Raw genomic sequence first — 11,547 nt, 5'->3', positions numbered from 1 at the left:
ACAAACGAAGGAGGCGAGGACAGCGGGTCATTTCCCGTGCCAGGCTCGCTGCCACGCTGGCAGCTCCACTTGGCGTGCCATGTCAGCCAAAGTAACAAAAACATAGGAGCTTTATATAGGAGCACGCACAAAGCTCCAACTATAATGATGGCAAAAAAATTAAAAATCCCCGCTCCAAAAGAAAACAACCAACAGTCTATTGACTAAAACAAGGATCCGAGAGTTTTATACTCAGCAGTAGGGAATTCCATCAAAAACCTGCATGCATATGCCAACGACTGACCAAGAGACACTCGCAGACAGAGATGGGGCAGTATACTGATGCACCTGTTGGTGCGGCCAGCACATCCTCCTCCGTGGCCGTGGTGGCCGCCACGGGCCTCGTCATTGACTGCTTCCATGAACATCCCAGCGACCTCCCCAACTTCAACTGCTGCCACCACCGCGTCTCCGCCCTGCACTCTGGCCTACAAGGAGGAGTGAAAGAGGAGCAAAAGGGAGGCATGAAAGGAAGAGGGGGAGAGCCGAGGGCCTCGTCACCTCGATGATGGCGCGGCCGCCATCCATGCTGTAGGGAGCCTCGCCACTGCCACCGTTCTTGCCAACCAGATCGAGCTCCCCACCATGAAAGATGCCTCGGTGGGGGCGTGGGCGGGGCAGCTGAGGGCGGCGCTCGGCGATTCCGCGGGGAACCATTCTGTGCTGGGAGTCGGGAGTCACGGCAGTCGAGCCCGCTCGGTGCTGCGCCGGCTTCCTCGTCGAGCTCGTCGTCCTTCTTCACGACGAATGGCTGCGCCATGGCTGCGGCTGATGTCGGGGCAGCGCATGCGCGGGAGGGCGCCCGAGCCGGCAGCGCTTGGGCGGCGGGTGACGGCGTTGGGGGTTCACCCAAGCGGTGCCCTCGCTGGATTCAGAGGAGATGTGGAGGGGGAGGGGCGGCGCGACGTGCGCAGCGGCATGGGAGGGGCCGGGGAGGCGCGCGGGGCAAGAGCGGGGTGCGCGCGGCGGTGTAAAGGGCGCCGCATGCGTCGATTGGGGACAGGAGGCGTCGTGGGAGCCCAATTTTTTTTTCAATTTGGTCTTTTTTTTTAAGAAAATTTATGTTTGGCCTTTCGAAGACATAAACTCATCTTTGGACCCTGAGGGTCGGCGCCAGGACTCATGGCTCCGACGTAACACGTCTTGACACCACAGATCTTGGCTCTGAGGTGTCTGGCCGTGCACAACAGGGCATCCTAGGTGGTGTTGACGTGACCGGTACCTCGGAGCCACAGATCTTAGCTCCGAGCTCGGAGCCATGGATCTCGGCTCTGAGCTCGGAGCCATGGATCCTGGCGTCGAACATGGATTCAAAACCCATGACCAAGTTTCCCTTGCCGAGGCTACTTTCATTTCTTCCTCCTCCCTCTCGGGTTCTTCCTCTTCCTAACCCATGACCAAGTTTCCCTTACCGAGGCTACTTGCATTTGTTGCAGACTTCTCCATCGCTCTGTGATTTTGAGCAGTGGATCGACACTGAGATCAAGCTGGAAGACAAGGAGTGGATGCAGAACTGTTACGGTGGGAGGCAGAGGACAAGGAGATGATCTCAGTGTCGACCCACTGCTCAAAATCACAGAGTGGTGGAGGGGTTTGCAACAAATGCAATTGTTACAAAACAAATAAATCATGCAAAACTTTATTTGACACAAGATAATTATTACACAACATCAATTTCTCACCCTCTTGTTAATGCGGCGCTCACGAAGTGTAGGCTCAAACGCAAAATTGGTACACATTCAATACATCTGTCTATACGTGTCCTCTTCATTGGACTTGGCTACCTTGCAAGGATCACCGCACCAGCATATGGGCACTGGAACACCACTAGACAGAGGTAACTGGTCGAAGGCATTTCCAGTCATCTGACCATAACTACAATTGAACCAAATTTGTTCTAAGAGCCGAAAGCAATGAACATTAAACCCTAAACCTAGGGTTTTTCTATTTGTTGCACATAAATGAAAACATAATATAACACGATGATAAGAGATTATCTTGGCTTACTAGCTTTACCACGCTTTGGCATCCTACCGTTACATAATACAAAAAATAAAAAATCACTTCAAACATTAGGTAATAACGTATCTAGGGTTACAAAATAGACGTAATATATACCAAATCAATGCGTAAAATATGATAAGGGGAGAGAGGATACCTTGCTCGCGAAGATGTATGGATCAAATCTAAGTATCCAAGGTCAAAATCGTCGATTCAAGAGATTCGGTGGGTTAGGGAGAGAAAGAACCCGAGAGGGAGGAGGAACAAATGAAAGCAGCCTCGGTAAGAAAAACTTAGCCGTGGGTTTTGAATCCATGCTCGACGCCAGGATCCATGGCTCCGAGCTCGGAGCCACAGATCTTGGCGCCGAGCTCGGAGCCAAGATCTGTGGTTCCGAGGTACCGGTCATGTCAACGCCACCTAGGATGCCCTGCTGTGCACAACCAGGCACCTCGGAGCCAAGATCTGTGACGCCGAGACGTGTTACCTCGGAGCCATGAGTCTTGGCGCCGACCCCAGGGTCCAAAGATGAGTTAACGTCTTCCAGAGGGCCAAACGTAAATTTTCTTAAAAAAAAGACCAAATTGTAAAAAATTGGGTGCTCAAACCACCTAGAAAAACGTTTTTAATTGATTTAGCACCAAGGTATTTACATGTTTTGTGAGTAGTGCTTTTTTTTCTTTCTCTAGCACCGCCCCCCCCCCCCCCCCCCCCCCTCTATAGAACATCTGGGTAGACTAACATCTCGTATTAATTCAACAGCCGATCTTTATCTTTTCTTTTTCCAGATATTACACGTTATAGACATAAACACTTATACAAACACAGACTCGCGTGAAAAAAATAATTGAAAACAATTTGACTTGCCTATAGGCTGCTGCTAATTTATTATGTGGTCCGGTTGATACATGTTCTAATAGGACTTAGTACAGGATTCAGTACGACTTTAAATTTACTCTTGGAGCACGATACTATTCCTAAACCTATTATATCTAAGATTCTATCTTTAGCTGTAACTGTAACTATATATACTATTCCTAAACCTATTATATCTAAGATTCTATCTTTAGCTGTAACTGTAACTATATATACTTCTAACAACTCACACACATGAACGTACGCACGTTCTACCTCTACGAGCACCTCTGAAAAACCGAGCTAGCAGATCTCGAGATTGACGAAGTCAGCATAGACGTCGTTGTCAATGGACACACACTATATGCCAAGTTCCCTAATCACAGACAAACCTCAATTCATCACAAACGGGCATTTCGTGTGCCTGCATGTAAGCGTCTGTGATGTGGTCGGTGATACTGCCCCCTAGTAATGGCTTGGGATGGGCCGTTAATCCCCATCGTTAATCGTCTCGTGCTCGGGTTAGCACTACGGGGGTCTATAATGAAATCAGTTGTCTCGTTGTCGACGCCACGTCACATGTTACCGATTATATATGCTCTTCTCCAGTAGTGATCTTGTCATGTGACTGATTATATATGAACATACGGTCCTGACAACGCTCCATTGGCGCTTCTATGTAGTCCCGATGATCAACGCCAACTAATTATAATATATAATGAGAGCTTCTTACTAGCAAAGAAGCACCAAAATGAGTACATAAAGACTCAAACAATTTCAAACTAGGAACCATAATATAGAGCATAATTTTAGAAAAATCTACAACTAGTTTCATAATTTTGCGAGGCAAAAACAAATTTTCTATGAATTTTCTAATATTAAACTAGATTTTAGGATTTTTAATTGCATTATTTTTTTCATGTATATTTATTATTTAGATAAAATTTTAAAATTTATTTCTATGAATTTGGTTGTTTTTAAAATTAATAGTTTAATTTACCTCCCTGAATTTTCAATCTAGACCAATTTACCCCCCCTGATGTAGTGCTACATCAGCAAAACCGCCATCAAAATCACCCAAGCTGCACAAACAAAACAGTTTTAAAAGTTAAGAGACAAAAAGGTTTATAGTTTACGGAGAAAAAATAGTTAAGAGAGGTAAGTTAGACTTCTTCCTTCCCCCGTTTACATGACGTTGGCCCGGCCTCTATTTAGTTTTTGGGCTAGCTAAACGTGTGAACCAAAAAGGCTGAGCATCCCAAACTTGGGCCTGGCCCGTTAGGAATCTGCCCAAAATTTGCTAGTAGCCGGTCGCCCAACTGCCCAACAGGCCTACACCGACGCCCGCGCTCCCGTGCTCTCGCTCAAGAAAGGTATCAGGAGTTCATCTTCATCTATGCCATTCAAGTATTTGCCTTTATATAATTTATATGATTCGGAACAGACATAGCACACTGCACACGAGTGTGAATTTTTAATTACCATTTAGTTTGTCATCTATCTTCACCTCATCTAGAGTAAAATGCATCCTAGTCCTTAATTTTTATCGATTCTCAGTTGGCTTAAACTAAAAAATTGACTATCTGGACAATTGATCTTCGAACTAAAAAATGACCATCTAGGTCCTCAATCTACCGACACGCTTGACTAAAGGTCGAAAACCTGTTACGCCACAGCCACCTGCGCCTACGTGGCCGTGCTGATTAAAGTTGCAAAAAAAACTCCCTCTCCATCTCTCTTCCCTTACAATCCCCCCTCTTGCAGTCCACCTCGTGCTTGTTCCGTGTCCATTGAGCGTGTGCCTTGCAAGCCCTATGGGCGGCGCAGGCGAGCATGTGAGCGCAGCCACGAGGCGGGCATGGGACCAACGAGAGGCAAAGGAGTGGACGTGGAGGTGATGGGGAGGTTTTTTTTTCTCTAGAAGTTTCACCTTGCCTCATCCGTACTGGCACAACCACGTAGGCATATAAAAGTGATATGGTGAGATTTAGACCTCTATTCAGGCACGACATTAGTTGAAGGACCTAAATAGTTACTTTTTTAGTTGTAAGACCTAGGTGAGAATCCATAGTAGAATGATGACCTAGATTGTTACTTTTTTAGTTTGAGGACCCATACAAGAATCTATGAAAAGATTAAAAAATCATGGTGCATTTTACTCCCTCATCTATATTTTTTCGGATGAGTCCACCACTGTCAACATATAGCCATATACTTACTCCATGTATGCGAGATAGTACTAATTAAGTGGCACATGCTTCGTCTCCTTCTCCAAACTTTTTTTCCTCGAATCTTCTGACATACATACAACGTATTGCGTGGGAGCCGAGTGCATGGGCTCCTTGATTCGAAATGATTTCTGACCCTGTGGTACGTTCGATTTCTGACCCTGTGGTACGTTCTCTATCAATTTAGCGAGAACACGAGCCAGAGCAAAATATGTCTTTGATTCGTCGACCTCCATCGTACATTCGTACTCATAGCAATTTGAAGCAATTGTACTCATAGCTTACACCAAATACTATGTTTCTCTGATGTCTCTAAATTTAATTTACCCTTCGGTAGTGGTATATATGACCATCTGAAAGCTTGTGTGACAGTTCGCTACTTTGGCCTTCTTGTCGTGCGTAATCGTAGGTTTGGTCAATGCATAGGTGATGGTTTTGTAAGAAAGGAAGAGAACCATGGGTTGGAAATTGGCATCAAGTGTCAACTGCATTGAGCCCACGGTTAGGCCGGTGATTTAGATTGGTTTGGCCTTAAAAGGAAGTTAAGTTTGGTGTGGATTGGTTCTTATGTGCGGAAGAATAGATTAGTGCGAATTAATTATATTATACATACTAACTAAATACGAATTGCGGTGAATTCAGTTATAATTATTCTACATGCTAATTATATGTGGTAAATAAATACAGATTGCGGTGGATTCGGTTCAAAATATTCTACATGCTAATTGTACATATACGAAGTCATATACTTCCTATATGTGAACTAGTAAAGGGCACATGCCCTTTCACCAAACTTTACAAATTCAGATACGTATATATATATGCGCACACTTATCCTACTCCTATAAGCATCTACTAAATACTGAACTGGACCAAGAGATCGTTTGAGATCTAAAAAATCACAAACGTGTCGTTAGCTCTAGATGTAAAACCACATGCGCGTTGTCGAGAACTCGAGATTGATGAAATCATCATAGACGCATCACTGCTGACTGGTACATCGTCTACCACTTAAAGAATAGCACCATTAAATCTTATAATAAATCCAAAAAAATAGAAACACTCACACCAAATTGAGGACTTAAACCCAGGTAAACACGTTGCATCAAAAGAAACTTAATTAGCTGTCTCTACTTGCTTTAGACCTAGGCAAAGCACTAGCGTTGCTCCCTCAGAAGCCTGAGGCCAGAATTGCTACCTGGCACACAACTCACTTGGGAGACCGCGAAGCAAACTTGCCCATACAACCAGTTTGGATTGTCTCGTGCCTGGCTTGTCTGGTTCAGGCAGCAACATCAGGTGTATAATTTATTAGGTCAAAAGTTCGATGTGCTACCTAGCTAGATTTGTAAACCAAACAACCCAAAGGACCTATTTGGTTCATACCTCGGAAAGCTATCTCGCCCAGTCAACAATCTCAGACGTTCAAAATTGGTTGTCTGTGGCCAGATCTTGTTTTTTTATAATCTGGCCAGATCATATCGCCTGTTCGTTTGGGCTTTTTTGGTTTATCAGCCATGGCTGAAAATACTATTGGCTGGTTTGATGTGAGAAAAAAATACTATTCGTTAGCTGATAAGCTATGACTTATAAGCCAAATACAACCAAGTAAACAGACTGATTGTCTGGTCCAGGCAGCTTTCTCAGGATTGGAACCAAACAGCCCCCATGTTGCGTGGGAGAGACTCCTGATTCATCATTTGTCCATCAATTTAGCTTGAACGCGAGCCCTCCGGGAAAAAAAACTTTGATTCACAAACCTCCATCGATATCGTACTCCTAGCAATTCGAAGCAGTCGTACTCATAACTTACGGCACCAGATTCCTAGCCGGTACGACGTGCCCATGGATACTGGCCATGATTCTTGTATCTTGCGGTGGTGCGCATGTGAATGAATAGTGAAAAGGCCTTTTCTACGTTAAAAAAAGAACATATCGTGTGTGGGACGATATGTACGTATGTACGTCTCATAGCTACAACTTTAACATAAAAAAAAATTCATTTAACACCTTTCAAGAAAAATATAATTTTCGCGAGACAACAAGCCCGGTTGAAACATTATATTATTTTCTCGAATATCTTAACAACATCAAATATAAAAACTCAAAACTATAAAGTTGTAGATCCCATTGAGAGGTACAACTTTGATATAAAAAGTATCTTCATTTGATACAATACAAAAGAGATATTATTTTTCTAATATGACAAATGCTAGTACATGATTATTATGCTGCTGAAATATTATATTATTTTTTGAGCATCTTAATGTTCTCAAATGAAAAAACTCAAAATTAAAAAGTTGCAGATAGCTCTACAATTTTCATATAAAAAACATCTTCATCCGATGTCATATCGAAGAGTTATGAATTTTCTAAAGTTAGTCTTGTCACGTCACTCCCGGTGGCGCGACAAGACAACCAGCCTGTTCGCTTGTTGATTTCAGCCAAGGCTTATCAGTCAGTCAACAGTGTATTCCTCTCACAACGAACCATCACTAGCCGGGCTTATCAGCCCAGAAACCAACCAGCGAACAGCTGAACACTGTCACGCCGACGTCGGAAATGCCATCCAACATGGCATATCTTGCCGCGTCAGCGCATGTGGCGCGACAGCATTATTTGGTCCCCGCTGGCGTGACCAAAATAGTTAGATCTGTAATTTTTTTAGACATGGTTATTATTAAAATATTAAATAAAACAATTAAAAATATAAAAAACTCCGCGCCTAGATCCCCACCAGAAAAAAAAAAAATCCCTTTCAGCCTCCCCATCCTCCTGATCCTGTCTCCCAGCCTCTGCTTCCTCTGCCATGGTGGTGAATCCACGAGCCCTCTTTAAAAATCCTCGGAGGCGGCCGGGGAGAGGCCGAGGCTGGTGCTCCTTGGACGGGAGAGGAAGTCCAACGGCGGCGAGCCCCGGTTCCACAGCGTGCTTCGGTAGCCATGGGCCGGCCCATGGGGCAAGTATGCGGCGGGTGCGGGTGTGGTTCCGCACCTTCGACATTGCCGATGAGGCTGCCAAGGTGTACGACTCGGCATCCAGCTGCGCAGGGCCACGACACCACCAACTTCGAATCGGCCAGACGACGTGCCCATCCCTGTCCTCGACGAGGTCGCCGAGCGCCTCCCGCAGCGGCCGACGCCGGCAGTGTCCAAGAGCACGTCTTCCTCCACCACCTCCAACGACTCCGGCGAGGAGTCCCACGCGGCGGCGGCATTCCCGACCTCCGTGCTCCGCTCATTCCCGCCCTCCGCAGTTGCCGATGACACCTGCAGCAAGACCAAGAAGCTGGTGCCGGCGCTTCCAGCAATGCCGGCCCTAGAGACCGACGAGTCGAGCGTCGGCAGTAGCAACCAGCAACAGTCGCAGCGTGTTCGACTGCTCCCTCTCCTCCGCTGACGACTGCTTCGGTGGCGAGTTCCCGCCGCTCCACATCGACTTCGACCTGCTCGCCGACTTCCTGGAGCCGTCGCTGGACTTCCTCGCCGACGTCCCCGAGGAGCCCCTGTCCCTGCCATCCTCCCCTACCGGTGGGTAATCATATTTGGTTTCTACTCTAGCACACCATGTGTTTGTGATATTGCTTAGGTAAAGGATAGACAACTATCTAATTATCTATTCACTTTAGCAACCTATCTGTCCAATTTGATCTCTTTAGTCATCTATTACAGTTTCTTTGCAGAAGGTCATGATTGAGTACCACAACAAAGCGAAGTTCTTTTTGGTGTAAAAGAGTGATTCGTTGAAAGAAAAGCATGCGGTCCACTAATTCCTGTGACGATTGACATGAAGAGTTACCCATTTAAGCAACTGGCTTTGTTCCATGAACAATAATGATGATGATGAATTAATTCTTTGCAGAAAGGGTTTTGGTTGGCTGACTAAGAATCTGAACATTCTTAAACTCCTAAGTAGCACTCTTTCAAATTTCAACTGTATTACGATGATCCTACATTCACTTACTAGGATGATAGCTTTATAATGCTTGCGTTTTCTGTCCTTTTCTTTAGCATACTCTTTCCTTCATTGCAAAGGTTGTCCCGCTTCAGAAACTAGGTTACATCTGCAATATGAACATTCTCCTGTCTTATTTGAATTATTCTATGAATGATTTAGAATTACTTACTTTGTGTTCCTGTACCACCTAATATGGTTCAGAATAATTCCTAACCTAAATGTCTTCCTTTTGATAAAACTTCAAAATGAAAAATAATGAGCTTGCTCAAAGATTCACAGGATAACAAAGTGAGGGAAAATGGATAATCCAAACTTCAAATTGGTAGCATATATAATTCTCTAGCATGCTTCACAAGTTTTAGCTTCAGGCTATACTATCTACACATAGTAATGACTATAACTATTACTATATTTTTCCCAGACCCAGCCCATCTATCATGTCATTTCATGGTCAGAATTAATGTTTGCCTGCCTTAAAATGAATGAGCAAGGCTTATAAATTAGTGTATGTTCTATTGGTGCTAATTCTATTTTCTGATATCTAATTTCCATAGCATCCTTGCATGAATTGTTCTCAGATTCGCCTTCCGGAGTCAAAATCAGTATGGTGATCAAGACATTGGAAACTACATGTTGCACTGTAGCCACACAAAAAGGTTAGCCTTCAGATTCTTTATGTTGATGGTTTGTCTTTTGTGCCTCTGACTGTTCTACCATTATATGCTATATAACATTTCTATCAGAAATACAAACCTTTATATATAATTAGCATACATACCATTACATCAGGAGAGGTGATCAACGGCGAGGCCAGCGGCGGCTGCCACACGGTGCTAGCAACGGACAAGGGCGAGCCAGGTCAGCATTCTGTCGCTGGTCTTCTCATGCGTTCTGCTCTGTCTGTGACTGTGTCCCTTCTTCAGTTTGCAGATGCGCGTGAGGTGTTTGATGGAATTAAATGGTGCTGAGTGGAGAGCTCTAAGATGCATGGTGTGCAAGAAAAACTACTTTCGATATGAATAGATTTCTTTATAGGCTGTATGAAGGGATATGCATCCAGGTATTAGTAAATGTCCCTGTTAGCTACTGTTTTCTATTCAATTTGCATGATGAAATTTCCCAATCATAATACTTAATCACAGATCATCCATAGTCATGCTGGCATCTTGATACGTTCCATCTTTGTTTTATTTTGGTTAATAATTTGTGCATTTACACATGTTTTCTTATGATAGGCACCCAGGCAGATGCCAATCGATGCACGGCCAGTAACAAGTTGATATGTATTATCGCTAGCATCTCTGTAGGCTTCTTTCCCTTTCTCAGCTGCAGTTTGTGCAGTTCCACACATTGCAGAGAATACTCATGGTGCCTAATCAGATTCGTAGTAAAAATTGACTCAGAAGTCAGGAGCCTATCCCATCAATACTTACAGTACCATACCAGCGATTGACTTTGCATATTGACCAAAGTTTGCTATATTGATATATCTTGGTCTATAATATTATTGCTCTGCCAAATTCCTCCCTACATAATTTATTCAGATATCAGAGTAGCATGCCTTTTCATGGTATATATTAAACATAGCAAAATATGATCAAATACACATTTGGAAATCTATATTTGATCATTGGAATGTAATGATCTATGATGTTTTTGTTCTAGATGGACACGACGCATATCAATATATGTAGCCCCATATTGCTTGAATTCCAGCTTACATGCTCATGAACACCTCGTGTTCTCCCAACTATGAAAGGCTGATTCATTAGTAATCATTTGTGTTGTACTTATGTTCTTACCTTCAGGAGATTGTATGCCAGAATGTAAAAATTGAAATCATGTTGATTCCTCCATGGTGAAATGTTAAGACCGGAAGATTTGGTGCTCCCTGAGCTGAGGTCTTGGTTGTATGGCCCTTGAGATATCTACCATATTATTATTTTATTAGAGTCTGTCTAGCATTTCTGTTTATTTCTACCTTGTTTTCGTATACCACTTCTGTTCCCTCAGCCGGCCATGTCACCGTTTAATATCGTCCGTTCGATATCCGATCCAGTGCCTCAGATCGCTCGGAGCGGATTCCATCGAGAGCGGCTTCTCCTGCTTCTTTTGGGCTTCTCATGCTTCTCCAAATTCAAGCACCAAAATATCTGCTCTGATCCTTTCCTCATACGTCCTCTCCCTCCCCGTCCCGACTCTTCCACCCACGGGGCTTTTACATTTTTACCATTATAAAGATTGGCGCTCATCCGATTATCACTCTTAGAATGGCACTTACATTTTTAATAGATGAAAGAAGTTTGAGTTTCTATTTTACCACATTTGCGCATGTGGCAAGCCACGGCAGCCCGACACGCTGGCGCCCAGTCAGCAGGCGCAGGTAAAATGTCATCGCTGCCCCTGCCCATTTTGTTAATTACGCCGCATCCCTCCCGCTCATTTCGTCCCCATCCCACCCGCTGCT

General features: G+C 44.2%; 1 pseudogene; it reads left to right on the top strand.

Annotated features, from left to right (window-relative positions):
• The first annotated feature begins 305 nt into the window (after positions 1-305).
• On the top strand, positions 306-10,952 carry LOC136499361 (uncharacterized; annotated as a pseudogene).
• Positions 10,953-11,547: the final 595 nt, after the last annotated feature.

The sequence above is a fragment of the Miscanthus floridulus genome, chromosome 13 (genome assembly GCF_019320115.1).
Source record: "Miscanthus floridulus cultivar M001 chromosome 13, ASM1932011v1, whole genome shotgun sequence".
Classification (NCBI taxonomy): Eukaryota; Viridiplantae; Streptophyta; class Magnoliopsida; order Poales; family Poaceae; genus Miscanthus; species Miscanthus floridulus.
This window is presented reverse-complemented; position numbering and strand designations above follow the sequence as displayed.